This window comes from Corvus brachyrhynchos, unplaced genomic scaffold (assembly GCF_000691975.1).
Source record: "Corvus brachyrhynchos isolate BGI_N302 unplaced genomic scaffold, ASM69197v1 scaffold22, whole genome shotgun sequence".
NCBI lineage: Eukaryota > Metazoa > Chordata > Aves > Passeriformes > Corvidae > Corvus > Corvus brachyrhynchos.
In genome coordinates, this window is record NW_008238355.1 from 670,206 (window position 1) to 690,358 (window position 20,153).

At 36.1% G+C, this 20,153-nt stretch overlaps 1 protein-coding gene across 3 annotated transcripts in view; it reads right to left on the minus strand.

Annotated features, from left to right (window-relative positions):
• LINGO2 (leucine rich repeat and Ig domain containing 2) overlaps positions 1-20,153 on the minus strand; it is a 327,338-nt gene that overhangs the window by 236,979 nt on the left and 70,206 nt on the right. For all 3 annotated transcript variants that reach the window (XR_001862341.1, XM_008634520.2, XM_017735451.1), the window contains exon 2: positions 3,300-3,383. The gene's annotated coding sequence lies outside the window, so the exon portion shown is untranslated. The remainder of the gene's footprint in view (positions 1-3,299; positions 3,384-20,153) is intronic.

The following is a 20,153-nucleotide window of genomic DNA, read 5'->3' on the forward strand; positions in this document are numbered from 1 at the left end:
AAAACCTTCACATACCATAGAAGAACATAAAGTCCCCAGGACACATATTAGGAATGGCTTAGGGAAGACAGCTTGGATTCGAGCTGCCTCAAATTAGAGCTGCTTTTGCTCAAGGACCTGGGTGCACTGGTTAGGTAATGCAGAAGGATAGTGAAACACCATGTGTACCTCAAGGCAATTTGACTTTTGGGAAAGAAGAGTCTGTGATATTGAATTTTATATATAATATTAGTTGCTGAATGACACTGGCACTGTATGGCATAACAACTATGGACAATGAGTATGGAGCGCTCCAGAGACACCAGTCATGTGCTCCTTATGCAGCTTGCAACAACCCCATACCACACCAGTCCTCCTGCTCTGAAAGAGAGTTAGGATGGATAGAACCCACAGCCATGGACTAAATTAACTTAAAAGACATTTTGGAGGGAGAGCCATTGACTATGGGAGTCATACCTGTGCTTATGCGTATGTACATATATATATTTTTATATATATGTATGTATAGAGTTGGAAGATGTAGGACGTGGGCATGATGTCCATGGTGTAGAATAAGGGGTGGAAATGCTCTGGTTCTGGCCAGGACAGGGTTAATTTTTGCTGCATCCAGGAGGGGCACGGTCAGGACTGTGGGGTTATTGGATACCATCTCACACCATGAGCAGCAGAGATGGAGGGATTTGCCAGAGCGTGCCATTGAGTGTCACTGGGTTCCGGGTGGTGAGCAATGGCATGGGAACCGTTTGCCTGTCTTGTGCACTCTGGTATTAGTAGTAGTATTGTCATTTTGCTCTTCATTTTCTTATTTCATTGCTCTTTCTAGCTAATTGTTCTTATTTCAATACTGCATCTTTACCTCTTAGTGCCTTCCCTTCTTGTCTCCATCCTGCCATAGCCGGGAGGGAAGGAAGAGTGAGCAAGCAGGGTGTGGTCTGGGTTGTTTCAGTGGGAACACTGAAATTGGGGAAAAACATTCCTAAACCGAGACAGAGGGGTTTCTCACTTTGTCATTACTATATGATATGCTTTCAAAGTCAGTGCAGTGGTGAAGCACTGATTAATTGTCGGTACTGACAAACTCAGAAATTATTGTAATTCCTTTAAATAAAGGATATAGATCACCCACTTATCATCATCAGATAGATAAATAGATAGAGAGATACATACATACATACATGAGTACACATATACGTGAAATTAGACGTCATATAAGACCAGTCTTGACAGAAGTCTGCAATTCCTTATTATTCCTTATTAGGTAATTTTTGCTGATAAACGTAATGCATTTCTAAATCCATTCTTAGGCTATAAGGCCTTATATTGTGTCAGATATGTGACGTCACAGTTTTTTTTAGTATTTTCAGGTTATAAACTTGAACATGTCATTCTCTTAAGTGCTGCAATTTTTTCTGAATTTTTAAATCTTTCCACTTCCCAGCACTTCCCAGCACACCATTAGGCAAATGTGTGTGTGTGTAAAGACAATAAAAGGGTTTGTTCCACTCACATTGGGGACTTAGACACTATTATCACTAAATGTTTCAAATTACTTGTCCTCCAGAAAGAGAAAGCACTGCTTTAATTGCACTGACTTTCTTCTAGGGAAGAAAAAAATTCACGGAGAGGTTTTTCATAAAAGGAAAACTCACCTGAAGCAAAATTTTGTATGAATAAGGCTGGAATGAGTAATTGTTTTTAAGTTACAATTTGAACCTCTAGAAAAGTTGCGTTTGTTGTGCTTTTTTTTTAATCAGTCGTCCTGTTTTTTGGCCAGAATGCAGTTAGTTTTTTCCCCAGTAGCCATGAGGGAGAAGAGCCTGTAGCTGTGTGGGCTTGTCTAGGTTGTTCTAAACCACCTCAGATCACCCTTGGTGGCAGGAGTAAGGGATTCTTGCTTCTGAGAAGAAGGTGGGCATGGCTTGCAGTCAGGGAAAAAAGCATGGAAGCATGGAGGGTCTGTCTGCCTTTGTTTCTCATTGCCCTGGGCTTTGTGAGCATTTTTCCATGTAAATCACCCTCTTCTGTACACTTTTGTTTTTCATATTTTCGCAGTTGCTGTTCATTTTTCTTACCTCATTGCTGTTTCCAGTAAATTGGTTTTATCTTAACCCATAATCTTTGCCTTTTGTCTCCCATGGGAGGGAGGTGTGGGAGAGGAGTGACTAGCAATTTGGAGCACCATTCCTAAACCATGACATTAATAAAATAAATTATCCAGAAAAATAACATTTCAAACCCGGACTCTTCAGTTCACTGAAACATAGATTTAGAAGAAACATAAAGATTTTAGCTATAGGCTAGCTGTGTTGAAATTGGTTAGAATAGGAAGGAATTCAGGCCAGCTAATTAAAGTAGTTAAGAGAGCTGGACCTGAAATGGGTTTTAAGATGTTAGTAACTGATTACTAAATAACTGATGATCTGTCATTTGTATGTTTGCTTAGCTGTGATTAGAACGAGGAATAGAAACATTGATAAATTGGTCTAAGGAAAAAGGACGATTACCAATTTCCTCCCTTGGTGGGAACCCGTTCAAAAGTCACAAAAGAGGAAACTTAGAGGTCACTAAAGTAATTAGGACTGTTAAAATTCAGAGAGGCGAAAAGGTCAAAATGAGGAAGATGAGTTACTTCATCTTTTTAAGACCACTGATCCAATTCAAGACCACCGAATCAATTCAGGACACACATTACGCATGCTTAATGACATTTAACCTCATTTCCATACGAAGCGGAGAATGGGAGGTGTTAATGTTATGAATATGCGTTTGTATTTTGGATATTCATAATTTTTGTAAATAAAAAGCTTTGTGTTTGCTTGGATGAGGGCCCTGAGTCTTAGGGGGCTATCCCACACAGAGCCTGGCACCAAATAAAACATGCACTTTCTGACTCTAAACTGTTAGAGAGTTTTTGTCGTTCTCAGTTCGATATCAATATTAGATCAATATTCATATTTTGGTAAATCATCATACTTTTCCTCAAATTGCAAAATACAGTCCTGACAAGGCTGGGAAAAATATGGAGTATTGTATACACACTGAAAGGATGACAATTTTATGTTCTAATTACTCTAACTGGAACCGAAAGTACTAGGACCCATGACAAAGTGGCATCTCAAAGAGTTAATGAGATCCTGAGCACTTGTCTTTTAACACATAAGGAAAAGTTTAAGACATTTACACAGAAATATTACATCAAGAATAAAACCAACAGTAACCAAGATCTTGGTACAAACACAAATGAGAACACCAATGGAAAAGCCATCACCAGTACAACAACAACAAAAAGATAAACTTACCAGGTTGACACTGCTCATTTTTCACAGTTGTGGTGAAAGTCTTCTACTACTTCCCTCCTTCAGACTGTCTATCTTCATATCAACCTGATAAGAAAATCGATAATAAAAAACTCAACTCCCAACAAATAAAATAATATATTAAAAAAAAAAATTTAGAAAAACCCTGAAATCCTTGACTAGATCAGTGTGATAGATCATTTTCTTCCTTTCACTGTTTTTATATTTCAGCACTGAATACACAGCACATCTTTGACATTAAACACTCATAAAAAAGAAAAACACCTCAGTGTAAACAGTTAAAGTTGCATAATATGTTTCCACAGTTTCTGTCTATTTTTGAAATTTAGTAAATAATAAGGTGATCTTTAGAAATGTAATTTATGAAGCTGTACCTGGCAGGAGATAAAACTTGTAGCACACTGACATGGATTCTAAGACTAGAAGTAGTCTTTTATATCAGTTTTTTCAAAGTCTACTTGTTGTTATTGCAGGTTTCTATTACCTAGGGAAGAGCTTATAAAGCATTATAGCACTCAGTCATGGATTCAAAAAAATTAAATCATAGCTTTTTTGGGGGATGGAGGAGGGCAAGGGTAGGGCAGAAGTAAAAGGAAACAAACAACACTGGGGAGCTGAAATCTACAGCATGGAGGTTCTCCACTAAAAATCCTCCTCCTTCTGGTTATATAACAGTTGTAGTATCATTATTAAAGTTAAAAGTAATAAACTGATAATCCAAATACTTCATTAGGAAATTAAAATAATCTTCCATATTTCTTCCCAGCACTGGGTTTGACCTGAAAGTAATGACTTATTTTCAAGATATTTCTTTAAAAATATAGGGTGGCATTTTGTATTCAGGACTTTAAACAACTTCTACCATTTTGGTTTTGAAAAGCACTAGGCTGTACAAAACTGAAAGATGTCAACAAAAACTAATACCAAACTGACAAGCCATTTAAGAAGATCTTAATTTGCAGTTACTTTTATCGTGAAATAATCAGCCATTGGCTTATTACATTGATTGGACAGTCTTAGATTAGTTAAGATTATTTTAATTTGAGATGCCAGAGAAGTCAGGGAGGAAACTTTCTTTGCTTTGCAAATGTCTTTTTGCATAAATGAAGGAAAACTGTACAAACTGAGATCTAGACATGAAATAAAGCAAACAAACATGGGATAGGTAATGCTAAATTTTCTTCAGGTGCATTCTTAGGTGTGCTCTTCTAAATCACGGATTTGTAGAAAAAAGAGAGAGGTTTGACTTACGTATCACAAAACTCACAGGTATGCTTCCACAGTTTATTTCTACAACTAACACTAAATCGATCTCTCAACTTTCTGTTTTTAAGATCTGAGTCAAGACAACTGTTTGTATTAGAGTAGTGTCTGCTTCTTAAATTCTGTTGTCTTGCAGCTTTTTCAGCCACAGGATTGTGATTCATCTTGAGAACTACACCCAAGATATCAGGCTTTTTGAATTTTTCTATGAAGAATCATAAAGTCACAGAATAACTGTCAGGAAAGGACCTCTGGAGGTCTCTTGATCAACATCCCAATTCATATGCTGCATCAGGATTGAATTCAGAACAAAGACTGGTTAAGCAAAGTATTGAAAAACACATTTCCGTGATGCATTTAATCTAAAAAGTAAATAAAGAGCTATAATTTTAGGAATTCCATGTAGTTTTTACAAATTTATAAGGACTACTTAACATCATTTAGTTGTTTTTGTTTACTATTTAAAAATTATTTTATATAATTTTCTTTTACCTTGCTGCTATCCCTAATTTGACTACATGAAATGTTTTTTCTAACCATCCTTTTTTAGATATTCCTGCTTCTATATGTGGATCAATGATTCCACTAAAATTTGCCCCAGTCCAAATTTATGTGACAGAAAAGCTTTTCCTTCAAACTACTTTTAAAGTTAGCAAAAATAGCTACTTCATCCTCATTATAATGAATGACATATTTTCTAAGAGTAGCTATTTTTTAATAACTTAGAAGGGATGAAGGCTACCAGAATGATTTCTGTGTTGTTTCATGACTAGTTCTGGAGTATGCTTTTTTACCGCTGTAAATCAGGAACTCTAGAAAATTTCCTCACTATTCAATTAACTACTTTACTTTCAGAATGCACTGTTTAAATAATTTTCTGCTAATGTATTATGAGGAATTATGTTGTGTGATGTGCACTGCTAAGTGGTACTCTAATATTGACCTGTATTATATACAGGAGTTGAGGAAGCCTATAAGGATACCCACTTGACTTGTGAGGCATTTTGTAGAATTTTTGACCAAAAAACTAAGAAGCATAAGCTAAATTCAGATGTTAATGAAGATGAACAGGCAGTCAAGGTAACCTTAAGAGGCAAACGTAGAGAATAGAAATGAGCACAAATTCTTACTTTTAAGGACTTGGAATTGAGGCAGAAAAGACCTTTGATATTTCTTAAAATATTTATGCCATTCAAAAGATTCAACAACTGAACTTCTGGACTATGCATGAAGGGTGACTTATGATAAAAGATTTAAACTTGATATGCTGAACATAAATGTCTACTTAGCTTCCTGCACTTTTTTCTTACTGAGAAAATGAAATGTGCAGTGAAGCCACATGAATGAGGCAGTAGAATTATAGGAGAAACAATGGAAAAAAAAATAAAAAGCAGAAACACTGATTGCCAATATTCAGAGCAATCGTGTGAGAGTTCTATGCTTTGAGTAAAGTCTACTATCCTTTTGTATAAGGATGTTTCTTCAAATACATTTTACTCAACAATTATACTTTATTTCACATATCTTATACAGTTTCATAGAATCATAGGGCAATTTGGTTGGGAAGGGATGTTTAAAGGTCATCTAGTCCAAATTGCCAATTGGCATTTGAGATATTTTCTCCAAATTTGTTTCTTCTAAAGAAGAGCTTCAGCATAGAAAGCTCTCGCAGCTTTTTCACTACAATCACCTACACAAAGATACAACTTACCTAGCATGATTCTTTCCTGGCAGACTAACCAGAAGGAATTTCCTTCAGTCCTCACGTCAGAGCAATGATATTACATGGTCTACATAAATATTAATGTCTTGAGACTAACAGAACTAATGGAAATATTGTTTCAGATCCATGTTTTTATCATATTAGACGTCTAATTTTCAGTATACCTGTGTCTGAGGCCAATTAATACACATTTGGTCTTGGATACACTTACTACAAGTCTTGCAGATAGAAAGAGATCCAAATGTTTTCCTAATATGTGACTGGAATTTACCAGACTGAAAGAAGAGCTACAGTATGATCAGGAAGTAATGAAATAAAAGCAAAAAAACTCTCAAAGTTTCAAAGCCCAGAAAAGCAGCAGCTTCAAGAGATGGCAGCAGTATAGACAGCAAGTACTTAGAAGAAACTGTAATCAAGCTATCCACAAATAATAGTACAGTTCAGATTTCATCCATGACATAAATGAGAGTTTTTAGTATCTTAGGTGAATGAGAGTATATACTGGCGCTACAATAACTTCTTTCTTTTCTTTTTTTTAATCTATTTTTCTTTTTCTTTTTCTTTTTCTTTTTCTTTTTCTTTTTCTTTTCTCTCTCTCTATTTCGTCTCTCTTTCTCTCTTGTCTTTTTGGAGAAAAAAAAAGTAAAACAGCAGCAGATATCCTCAATAGCAAATCACATTCAGATTTTTCCATAAAGATGTAAAGACATGACTATTTAAGTAATAAGATAACTGCTTATGAATGAGGACCAAACATAGACATCTTACTATTTTGACTAAGCCTATGGCTTTTAGAAGTTTATTAATCATACAGGTGACATTCAGCTCTGATCTTTAAAATACCAGCACTAGAATCCAAGAGCATTTACCAAGAGGTTGCTCATTTTATACAAGAATCCTCACTTTCCCTTAGCAGTGCTGGAAACAGACTATTGCTGAGCTTAACATCTGGTCTGAGTAAATAAAGAAATTCTCAGGGCGAAGAAATCACATTTTCCTAAGTTGTTTAAGTGTCTTCCCAGCTGAGAAATCAGAAATATCTTACCAAAGAGCAATGTGAAAAAATGACTGAGGACACTATAAGCATCTGAATTAGGAGCCATTATTTGAATTTTTGAGGGGTATATTTGTTGTGCTGTGATTTTTTTTTTTACCTATCACAACTAGGAATATTGAAAGGCAATCTGTCTCTTACCCACTAAACAGGACCTATTCATTTCAAAGGGACTACTTATACCCAAACATACTTTCTAAGTGTAATCAATGTAATCAAAGAATGTTGAGGCTTGATTTTAATTGTGTGCCACAGAGAAAATGAGATGGCACCTGCAGAAACAGCAGCTTTCACCAGTAAATCTACTATTAAGCTCTTAACCAGTTAACAGACCAGCATATATCTACAGTCTGACATCCCCAGATTTACCAACAGATTAAAATAAATCTCGTAATTGATTTGTCAAATGACTGCATTAAATAGAGTGCTCTTCCACCTAACAGAAAAGATGCCACTCATTACATTAAAATTAATTGGCACACTTTCTAAAAGGATGCTATGCACATACATATATTTCAGCTGCAAGGCATCTGAAAGATCCTGTCTCTACCCACAACCAATATGCAGCCTTAATTTATAACCTGAACAAGATGCCATAAAGAGCCTAAGAGCAGTGGGCTTGAAAACTGAATATTTTATTAAATTGATCACAGGTAGGAACCCACTACTTTTTTAATAGAAAAATCAGATTAGTTGCATGATTTGTTTGAGCACAAATAAAGTATTAAATCTATCAGTAGAAAATATTGAAAACAAGATTTCCTATAAGCACTAGGTTTTAATCATTGCCAAGAAAATGTTTCTCAGTTCAGAAATACAGTGACTCTATAACTGGGATTTCTTATTCTAAAAAGTCAGTTGCTGTTTTACATGACCATGATCTTATTAGAAATAAGAAAGTTTTAATAAATTTGTTTATAGAATTAATGCATGAGTTACTGGGATTTCTGGTTCTGGAGAGGGGAAAACAAGAGCAGTAAAGTAATTCTGAAAAAATAGATAATTTATTGATAGTGTTTGAAAGGGACACATGCTAGTGGATCCTTAAAAAGTAGACATACTTAATAAAAATATTTTTCTGTGGATTGTTTTCCATTGAAATCTTTATTACTCTAACAGATTACATTCTTACACCATAAGGATTTATTTGCAAGTCAATAGATTACCCATTTATAAAGTGCTTTTTTGTGCTATACAAGCATTTTGGAAACAGTTTTGGATAAAAATAAATGAGTTTCAATATAAAAAAAGAAATTAAGAACCTGTAAAAATTCAGGGGGCACTCAACACGATATTGTTGTGGCAGATACAGATACAGACAGATACAGCATGAATCAGTGCAATGGAATTATTGTTTTAAGGAAAAGACCTAAGAAAATTTGTTTTATTATGGAGCTTACTCTGAAATAAAGTGATATAGACTTCAACTATAAACTTTTTCTGCTTCTGGCACTGGGCTAGAGAGACAGAGGGAAGAAAAAAATTACACCAAGGATTATTCTAACTGATGCAAAGCTATAAGCAACCATGTTAAACCTGCCCTTTCTAGCTTGTTCAGTGTTAGATAAAAAAATGTGCTTTCATTTTACTTGTGTTCTATCTTTGTATGATTTCACAAAATGTTAAATCAAGTTTTATCGTCAGTTCTTTTAAAATTTCAAACCCTCTTCTTCCTACTCCTTATTATCTCCCAGCTACACTCCTCATTTACTAAAATGCATTATTTTTATCCCAAGAGATATAATTTTTACTTAGAAATACACTAAGGAAAAGAGCAAATGCTGTAAAATTCTCTGACATGGTGAAGTGTGGAGTGCTCACTGGAGGCAGTCATGAGTAGTGACTGTTCTGTCCCTCGGGAAATGGTAGATGGGACAGACGCAGAGACTTCTACTCATTCGCAGCTCATACTGCCAAATAGTTCACTGCACAAAAACGCTTCCCTCACATCTACAGTTTGCATTTTTCATGTTTGCTTCTCTGATATTTCCCACAATGACAACTCTGAAAGATACCAGAGCATTTCTGAAAAAGCCCTCCCTCAGGGATTTCTTAGACTTCAACCAGTTTAAGCTGTGCCACAATGTTTTTCTGAGCAGACCTCTTAGTTTATATTAGTTCCTACAGTCAGGCTAGTGGTTGTGCCTACATTTCACATACAGAGAAATACAAAAAGTTGCATTAAACTAGAAGAGTTAATGTTATTTCAGATTGAGTTTTCATCTTATATTTCTAATTATTTTAAATATAGTAATACCATATACTACAGTATTGAGAATACTACATTGAGAATATTAGAGAATACTATATTGAGAATACTACCTTGATTTTTTACATCATACATTCTCCAGCAACTAAAAATTGTCTTTCAAGCACAGATTACTTTAGCCTCCTCCACTAGTACTCTGAATGGTGCTCAAATCCACCTCAATGTCCAATGAAATACTTGTATTTATATGTTCCTTTCTTGACTCTAACACATTTTACTCTCCTATGATGTTAGTCAAGTTCAAAATCCAGCCTTCATCTACTTGGAGTGCTCAGGATTTTATGTTCCTTTATCCTTCTGAATCTTCTTTATCTTCTTAACATGCCAGATTTTGTCTTTAGGACTCTGTCAATGATAGTAGCTGAACATAATGTTTTTTCTTCCTTCCACCCACCCTTTACACCCCTATCTTCTTTCCAACTCTTCGTCTAATGTGAGCTTTCTCTCATGTTATCATGTCAGCAACAGCATATCTGGAAGGAAAACCAGAATTTTAACCTCGAGAAAAATATGACAGTATTTATGCTGTAATAATTTGCTGCTGGCAAATTATTAGTAGGGAAGGTAAAATTTCAAGATTTTTGGCTCTCCACTATTAAAATATCAATAGAAGTGTAACTGCTTAGTAGAAAGGGATCTTAATAATTTTTGAGATTATTATTTCCTATTAATGACATTAGATTAAATGCAAGCATTAGAAAGGGAGAATTTCACCACCAAATACACAACAGTACTTGTACTCCCCCAAATAAAAGTTCATTCTTCTGGCAATTTCAACCCCTCATGTCTTTGTAGGGTATGTTTTGCTAGTTTCTAACCTATTGACAACTTGCTGATGGCACATCAACACCGTTATCCAATAATCAATAAAACCTCCTGCCAATTCTTTGAATAAAGGAAATAACTTACGGGAGCTTCCAGGTTCATCTGGGCTAGTGCTTCGGATCAACTTGACCTCTGTGACTTAGGAGCACTCAGCCACTAAACGCAGTTGCATCACTGTGACACTGCGTGCACAACTGCGTGAGGATATAAATTTTGCATATGTAGTGATAGTGTGGGTTAATGCATAGAATAAATCATTAGTACTAAGCATATACTACACTGCCAATGCATGAATTTATGAACAACTTTGAAATTTAACTAATCAGATTGAGCAATATAGATTCATGGCATTACACAACGGTTAGCATTGGAAGGGACCCTAAAGACCATCTAGTTCTAATCCCACTGCCATGGGCAGAGATACCTTCCACTAGAGCAGGAAACTCAAAGCCCCAGCCACCCTGCCTTGAACACTTCTAGGGACTGGGCATCCACAGCTTCTCCAGATAATCTGTTCCAGTGCCTCACCACCCTCAGAGGGAGGAATTTCTTCCTTAGAAGAGATTGATGGATACACAGCTTAGCTGACATTTTTTCGGCATCAGACACTCCCATCAAAGCAGTCTTGGATATAGATACCCATATATATCCCATGCACACAAATGCACTATCAGTTGCAACACAGACCCTGTGCAAGGCCAAATTTCAGACAGCACAGACATATCACATGTAGAAGTAAGTACAATATGCATAGTCTAGGAGATCTGATCATTCTCACCATCACATAGAGAATAAATCTTTGATTATTACATACAAGCCTGCTCCCAGGATGCCTGTGTAAACATACAGGTTTTCTTTCTTTTTCTCAATACATAGATATTTTTTATAAAGAGTAAACATAATCAGACTCCTCATTGTTCTTACATTTTAGTGTGCTGGGAATCTGTGTTTCCAAGTTATATATTCTTTAAGTTAATCATCTTAAGAAAAAAGTCAGTAATTTCAACACTGTTTAAAGCAGTCTTATCACTAGAATTTTAAAGGTAATTTAATAATATCAACAAAAATTTACATCTGTGATATTTTTCTTACCAAAAGTAAATTTTTGTCCAGGCATCTTAACCAGTAGCCTAATATTTATTCTTTCGTCTTTTGAAAACAGGGAACCCTTGTTTTCAATTATGCAATAATCTTACTAGTAAATATCAACATACCATTTTAGAGCTCTAGCTATTTGTTTTGCAACTTTACAGGTGTTGCTTCAAATTGCTATGTACTACATACTCATTCAGTCAAGCTATATTTTACATCTTATATAATACAAGTTTCCATCTCTATTTCTGTGCTGGTCCAATTAGCTCCAGCCACTTTGTCTCCTGAGGAGAACTCAGACCACCAGCCGTGGTGGTCAGCAACCCAAGTTTAGTACATGACTTTGTCATAGTGAGAAGCCATAATTCCTTTGTTCTGCTATTTGCATGTTTTCCCCTGATTGGTTAATGTTTCCCCCCCTTCCGGTTTTATGTATGGTATTATGTATATTCATTTCCCTTGATTAATATGTATCAGTTCTAGAAAATTCTTTGTCCCTTGATTCCCCAATGGATCCTTCCCTAAGTGCCACCTATGTAATGTTCCCATTGGTTCCCTTGCTCTCTACCCCGCCTACTTGTCCCTATCCCATTGTAATCCATTTCCCCGCCTACTCAATACTCAGTATAAAATCCCTGGACACTATTAAGAATTTGGCTCTCTGTCCCTGTCCTTTGCTGGAATGAGCTTGCGTGGAACACATATGGAGAGTCCCCTTTCTTCTTTGCCTTCGCCTGTGTGCCTGCTTAACAGGGACTGGAAGATACAGCCCCATTTGGGTGAGGAGCTCAACCACTTTTTATTGTGTGATGGGCACTGAGTGCTGCCTTCCAGAGCGGTTTCAGCGTTTACCTCCAGGCTTCTTCGTGTTGGCACGTGAGGAGTAAACCCCCTTCTGCCAGCTTCCTTTCAGCTGCTAAAACCCGTCACAGTTCCATTCTGTTCTTTATCTGCCTAAATTTCTTTAATAAAAAGAGCTAGACGGATTTCTGCATATTACATTTTTATGTTTATTTTTAGCATATTATAAATATAATTGGTCATATGTAATTAATTGTATTTTTATTTGCAATATTTTCCAAATGTTTTTAGACACTGCTGATAGTAATTAAGAAATAATAAATTCTCAAGAAAATTTACACAAGAATGGAACCAAGAATCATGAAGGACCTAGAAAATACCATTTACAGATGAGATGTGTGCTAAGTAAATCAGTTTGTTCAACACGAGATGACTGAGGTAGTACATCACTTGACATGAAGAGGCTAATGATTAACTGTTTTCAAGTTCTACTGCAAGCCAGACAGGAAATGTTGATACAACTTGCAAAAACAAACTCTTAGGGCAGTTAAATAACTTTGAGGATTTCTGTCTTGAATAAATTTAGCAACTTGGACATGAATCTGTCAGGAATGACCTGGCTATAATGAAGTCTACCTCGAGATCTTGGACACTTGCATCTACCCATTGAATGTTTCTTAGAAATAAAATTCTGCCTGAGACACAATCCATGAGACTAAGTTTATTATTATGTCATACCTGAGCATGCATAAAGCTTGATTTCTACAGACACAGAGTTTTGAAATTCTGTTGTAGCAACAAAAACTTTGAATTTATTCTCAAAAAACGTAGCTGTAATGTATATTAGGTAGATGTGGAAAAATTCAACAGTGACCTTGCAAGTAAAATATACAAATATTGGAAAGAAAAATCTGGCAAAAAAAAAAGTATGTTGACCCCACATTTGTTTAACTCAGAAACCTTATATACTGCAACATTTTTTTGTATAATTGAATTAGCAACTCATTCCCTTTTTCAGTATGTAACCTTAAAGGCACTTGAGACTTCCTCTGTCCAGGTCCTGGATAACTAACTCACTTGAATTTCTGAGACTCTGATTCACGCTCTGACTTCAACAGACTAAAATCCTCATGCTTTATCCAAGTTAAATCACTTTGCTCCTGGTAAGGTTGAGAAATACCAAAGATTTACTCATCATCCTCTTCGGAAGGTTCTCACACAGGGATGTTATAACACAGGGGGTGTGCCCACAGGAGGTAACTACCAGAAAATCCCCCAGCTCAGGGTCTGAATTCAAGCTTTGCTGGGCTGCCTAGAGTCTCTCCTTTGTAAATAAACAGTGCAGGCTTTGGGTTTTTTAACTTAGATAGAAGACCTACTGATATATTACTTGTGCTCTGAGGAGAGGAAAAACAAAGCAAATAGAGGAAAGTTACTTCATTTATAGATTCAAATGCCTCTCACTTTTCTTTTTTTGGATCTGTTCATAGGATTTTCATCAAGATGAAGTTCGCTCCAAAATCTTGACTCCTTTTCAGATTACATTCTGAAAAGCCTAGTGATAACCTAAAGGTGACCAGTAACACATTTTAGAATCCAGCACTGAAGGGCAGTTCAGATAAGTGCTTAGAGTATACAACAAACTACAGAAACTACAGCGAGAGTTTAGTTTGTAGATAACTTCAAAGTAGTCCACAAAGATTAATTCTATCACCTCCTGCAGTTACAATGTTACAACATGTAAGTTTTCTCCAAATATCTCACTGCATGCACATAGCTGCTAACCAGCCTAAAACTAAATATCAGTTGTTTTTTCTTTCATTAACTTATTGTCTTTTTTTTTCCTTGCCACAAGACTGCTGCCATGAAATCAATTTTCAGTCACCAGAATACTTGAATTTCAACAAAGTAGTACAGAAATCTAGTTTCCTCAGTGTGGGATAAACACTGTAATTTGTAGTCCAAAAACCCATGTTTTGAAACTTTAGCAACTAACAAGGGAAAAAAATGTGGCTGTTCCACAGTTCTAAATTATTGATAAGTAGTCTAACAGCATGACAATCTGAAATCCAGGGGTATCTGCTTTTTTGAAATCAGGATTCTAGGTTGTTTTTAAAGTGGTCAAAATATAATTTAAAAGTAAAAATTAATTAAACAATTCCCACACTACAAAATTTTATTATTCTATACAAAGAAACACATCAATAAAAACAGCATTAAAAAGCCTTTAATGCATAACAATAGCTTTTTAGTATCATAGAAATGTACTTTCAAGCCAGTAGAATAAGTGAAGCTCTTCATTAGACAGTATAAGAAAACAAGGCATGAAAAGAAGATAAAAAAGCCTTCTTAATAGCTCCTGTGTGGATAACGTAGGGCAAAGACAATCAATATCCATGCTTCATTTATTTTATGGTTTTGAACATTTAAAGACAAAATGTTAGTATTTTCTGTCCTGTCGGGCTTCACAGACTTGCAGCAGTAGTGACAAAACAGATTTGCATATTGAGATGTGATTTATATGAATTTGTATTCCAGTGACATGTGGTTATTGTTCCCCAATATGAAAGGTAACACCTACTCCATTAGTCTGGATTTGCTGAAAAACTCACTGGCCTACTAATTTGGTTAATCATCAAAATGACCCAAACAACCAATCCAAAGGATCATAAACACAGTATAAAATCACGTAAAACATATGCCAATAATTTAAATATCACATTAAATACCTTAATAAATAAGAATAACCTTTACAATCTGTGCATTTACTCCTGACTGAAAAATGAGACTAAAATATATATGCTTTCCAATGTCTTTTCTTGATATTTGAACAATTATTTTTGATGTGTTTAAATATAATTTTGTGTGACAGTCATACTACCATGTTTCAAATCCTTACTATCTCAATCAGATGCAATTCTTAGAAAGAAATATGCTGTATTAGAAACAGAACAGGGAAAGCACATTAGTGAAAAATAATTTAAGAAAAGGATGTGCTGGAAAAATAGAGCATTTCATCATGTTCTTTTAAAAACACAGAGTGGAGCAATTTTATCCTATGCAAAATACACAGCACGGTCAAGATAGAAACTGGTAAGTCCTTCCATGCAACAGTTTCAGCTAATAATAATAGCCTAAATGAAACATTAAGCCTTTTTTTAATAATAAAGAGAAATAAGAAACTGCTTGGACTTCCACAAAGTTCTTCCTGCAGTTTTCCTGTATATTTAAAAGTCTGGGAAACAGGAAACAAGTCACATCCTATAAACCTCTACATTAATATTTTTTAACTGACTGGCTTCACTCCTTCAACCTGCTTGGCAGTGCCCCTATTTTATCACTCCCCAAGGAAAGCAGTTGCTGCATATACACACTCCAGTAATCATGCATACAGATAAGATTTGACCTCTTGTTTACAATAGGTTTCTCTAATGTTTAAAAGTCAGACCACGCTACTGATACATTTGCTAACCTATACAATACTATATACTAGTGATTTTTTTAAGCTTCTGAAGGAAATTAGTTTCCCATATAATTAAAACTAAATTGTGTTTCACTTGTGCTCTATCTTTTTTATGAGCAGAGATAAATCAACTAAGGAAAGCTGCAACTTCACAGCAAGGCAAATTATGTTTACAGAATACAGAGTTTGTACAGCAATACGAGTACAGCACAGACAGAAGTGACTAAGAGGCTCTAACTGATAAACACCTCCAAGCATGTGCACAGGGCAACACTGACCACCACAACTAGTGCAGGCAGTTCTAGGACTTAAAATTCTGCTGAGCAGACTTTATAGCTGAATTTATTGTCATTTATCTCCCAGAGAAGAGGTGCAAATCTTGAAGAAAATAACTACTTTTTCAGACGTACTTTCTGAAGCTACTTTCTACCCAAAGTAAATGTATTAACTTCTAGAATTCTCCCTCATTTATTTTTATACAGAAGGTGAATTGGGCTCTTCCCCTTTGGCACACTAGACACAAAAACCTCAAGTACTTTTTGGATATGCTCTCACTGAATCCAGTCTCACCAAAAGGTGGTGGTAATGAATGAAAAGGATAAGTCATTGATGGAGCTGTTGCCACAGATATTTTAATTTAAAGCTTAGGGATGCACAAAATTTTGAGAGGAAGAAAAATAACACTTCAATACTAATCTATTAAAAACTTTGTAATTATAATAAACTGAAATATTTTATCTGCCACCAATGGAATGCCTCATTGTATTTGACATCAACAGGGTGCTGTCTCTCACAGGATTAAAAAGAAAAGAACTATTTCTTAAATACAGTATCTTAGTATTGCAGCTTTTTCTACAGCAATACAGAAGTTTAGTTTATCTTTCTCTTGAGATTTCTTGACTTTTGGGGCCTCAACACAGAGAAATGAGTGTTGTAAGATATATTTTTCTGTGTCTTATAAATTGCTGGGGAATTTTTATGCTTAGGTTGAAAGAAAGTACATAAGCCAAGACTGAGAGTGCAGGCTGAAACAGAATTTGGGACTCACATCCAATGACGACTGTAATCTAAAGCTGAAATGAAAGGATAGTGTCTTACAAACTACCAGATGCATAAATTATCTGATACATTTTCCATTAAAAATCTGCTATATACAAAATCCACCTCCTTCCCAGCCTTCTACATATTGCTGCTTGTGCATTCCTAAATTGTGAATCTGAAAGAAATGCCATGGGAAACAATATCCTTCTTATGACAAGACATGACTGTTATGAAAAGAGAGAAGAGGAAAAGAGTGAGAAAGAATCTATCAGCAGTGCCACATACTTGTATGATGGTGCTGCAACCAAAAGATGTAATTCATTTCCCTGGAAATCCCCTCTGTAATGCCAGATAATTTTTAGTAGCATAACTGCCCTGCAGAGTACCATGGGATAAAAGTAGCATAAACAAAACTAAAAAAAATTACCATTACCTTTAAATCTAGTATGTTTTTATGTGTGAGCAAAGAATTCAGAGTTACCACACTGTTGTGGTTTTTAAGAATGGTATTCCCCAATTTAGTGTTCCTACTAAACAGCACAACTCTGGCTCATTCTGCCTCCCCCCACCCCCTGCCTCTGCAGCAGGATGGGGATGAGAATTAGAGGCACAACAGGTAAAGATCAAGGGTTGAGATAAGAACAATTTACTGGAAAAAGCAACAAGGTAAGGAAGGAACAGTGTCAATATTAATAACGGTGTGCAAGAAAGACAATCAGTCCACATGCAAATGCCCACCCGGTGAAACCCGGCGTGACCCTGATGGGGAAGGACCCCCTTACACCCCCTCCATGTGTACACTGCGAGGCGGTACAGGACAAACTGCGGGCCTGGGTTATGCCCCTCCTGGCTACTGCAAAAAGTAACTGTCCTGGCCAGAACTAGGACATATACTAAACTACTTTAATCATAAAACTTTTATTACTGGCAAGGGAAATATTTGGAAAGAGAATCTTGAAAGCAAGGTAGAAATTCAAGTAAAATATTCAGTTTCCACTATTCAGATAATCCTATTTTATTAATTCTCACTAAAGAGAGTTTCAAAAAATGAAAGGGGAGGGTTTTATGGGTTTGTGACCTTGATGAGATGAGGACAGGAGAAAAAAGATGCAGGAGAAAATGTTACCAGGAAATCTATAAAAATAAATAATATTGATAATCAGAATAAAAACTGTGTGGGTTTTTTTTGCATCTCTGACAATTGTACCAATAAAATCTGTTCTAACATTTTTAACAAAATAATGTTTCCTAGGCTTGATGTTTCAAACTTAAGTTTAAAATACACTGGAAAATATTTCATTTATAATGCTAAGATCTGCATGGCGTTTGGGTTCCTGTCTAGAGCTCTGGGCTATTCACTTGGCTCTAACCCAGTCTTTTGTAATATCTTTGCACTAAGTGGTGAAACAGGATCTCTGATGTTATCCAAACATTTCACTCTATCCATTATGCAGATAACTTCTTCCCTCAGACTGGCCTGTTAGTATTAAATATGCACAAATCCCAGAACAGATTCATGTGGGGGAATGAGATGATGGAAAGCAGTGCCATAGAAAGGGACCTGGGGTCCTGGTTGATGACAAGTTGAACATGAGCCAGCAGTGCCCTGGCAGCCAGGAGGGCCACCCGTGTCCTGGGGTGCATCAGGCACAGCATCACCAGCCAGGCAAGGGAGGGGATTGTCCTGCTCTGCTCTGCACTGGGGCAGTGCTGGGGGCAGGTCTGGGTGCCACAGTATACGAAGGATATTAAGACATTAGAGAGGATCCAGAGGCGGGTAACAAAGATGGTGAAGGGCCCAGAGGTGAAGCCATATGAGGAACAGCTGAGGTCACTTGATCTGTTCAGCCTGGAGGAGACTGAGGGAAGACCTCATTGCAGTTACAACTTCCTTGTGGGGGCAAAGTAAAGGGAGACACTGATCGGTCTGGTGACAGTGAGAGGACTCGATGGAATGGCCTCAAGCTGAGTTGGGGGAGGTTTACGTTGGATATCATGAAAAGGTTCTTCACCCAGAGGCTGGCTGGACACTGGAACAGGCTCCCCAGAAAAGTGGTCACAGCACCAAACCTGACAGAGCTCCAGGGGCATTTGGGCAATGCTCTAAGGCACATGGTGTGACTCTTGGGGGTGTCCTGTTCAGGTCCAGGAGATGGGCTCAATGACCCTTGTGGTTCCCTTACAACTCAGCATATTCTGTTAATCTGTGATTCTTAGTATAGGCCTTTGCAAACAGAACTGGAAAGAAATTTTTTACCAATTGTTAAATGTCTTGTGTTCCTTTTTCAATTCTTTTAAAATTTTCAAATCTTAAGTTTTCATGTTGATTAATTCACAAAGGTATAATTCAGCCTAAAGTGTAGGTATGGTGGAATGACAAAATAATTATTCATCTGGCCATCACAAAATCTCCTAATATGCATTTATATAATTGCTTTGATCTACTGGGAATTATTTTCAAGAGCTGCAGATAGAGATATAATGTGCTATGAATATCGGTATAAAAATATTTAATAACTAGTAAATAGCTGTGACATGTGCTTAAATAGGTCATTTTTACACTTGTTCATCCAGGTCAGCGGAGAAACCAAGATATAGATCAATTCCATGTGGTTTTCAAGGCTTGAAAGAGTATTTCCTGAAGTTAATTAATGTTAATTACTGCCATTAATTTCTGCTATCATACCAAGGTATAAAGAACAAGAATAAGAACAAAATGAACTCAAAATACTCTTATCATTGGATCAAAATTCTGGTGTTGCACAGTGTGGTTTTACCAAGAGGGGTGACAGGGTCAGATATGAGAGATTGTCATTCCGTTATGGAATGATCAACAATCTCTGCAACTCCATTAATACAGAATAACTCTTTGCCATAAGCCATTATCTCTGGTGGAAACAATGCCTTGAGGTAAAATCACCCATCAAATTTACTACAAAAGAAATTACGGAAGGGTATGTGGTCTCTTTGTATGACTTAGTGTCCTTAACATCTTAGTTATTTTAACTATTATTTAAACTATTTCCAATCACATTATACAGTCCTTCAAAACACATGCTTAGCAGAGCCTGAAATTTCATGGAAATCACGGGATTTAATGAACTGCATGAATAAATAGCAAATAGGGAACTCAGGTGAGAATTTTAAAGATCTCATGATTAGTTTAATTCTCTTCATAAAGAAAAGGATGTGAATTTGCAATGTATTGATGGGAATGGAACAAAGCAACTTTTCTTTGGAGTTTTGGGGGGGATTTTTTGTCTCCTTTTTCAAAATAAACCTACTCTAGGTGTCAATACAGATAA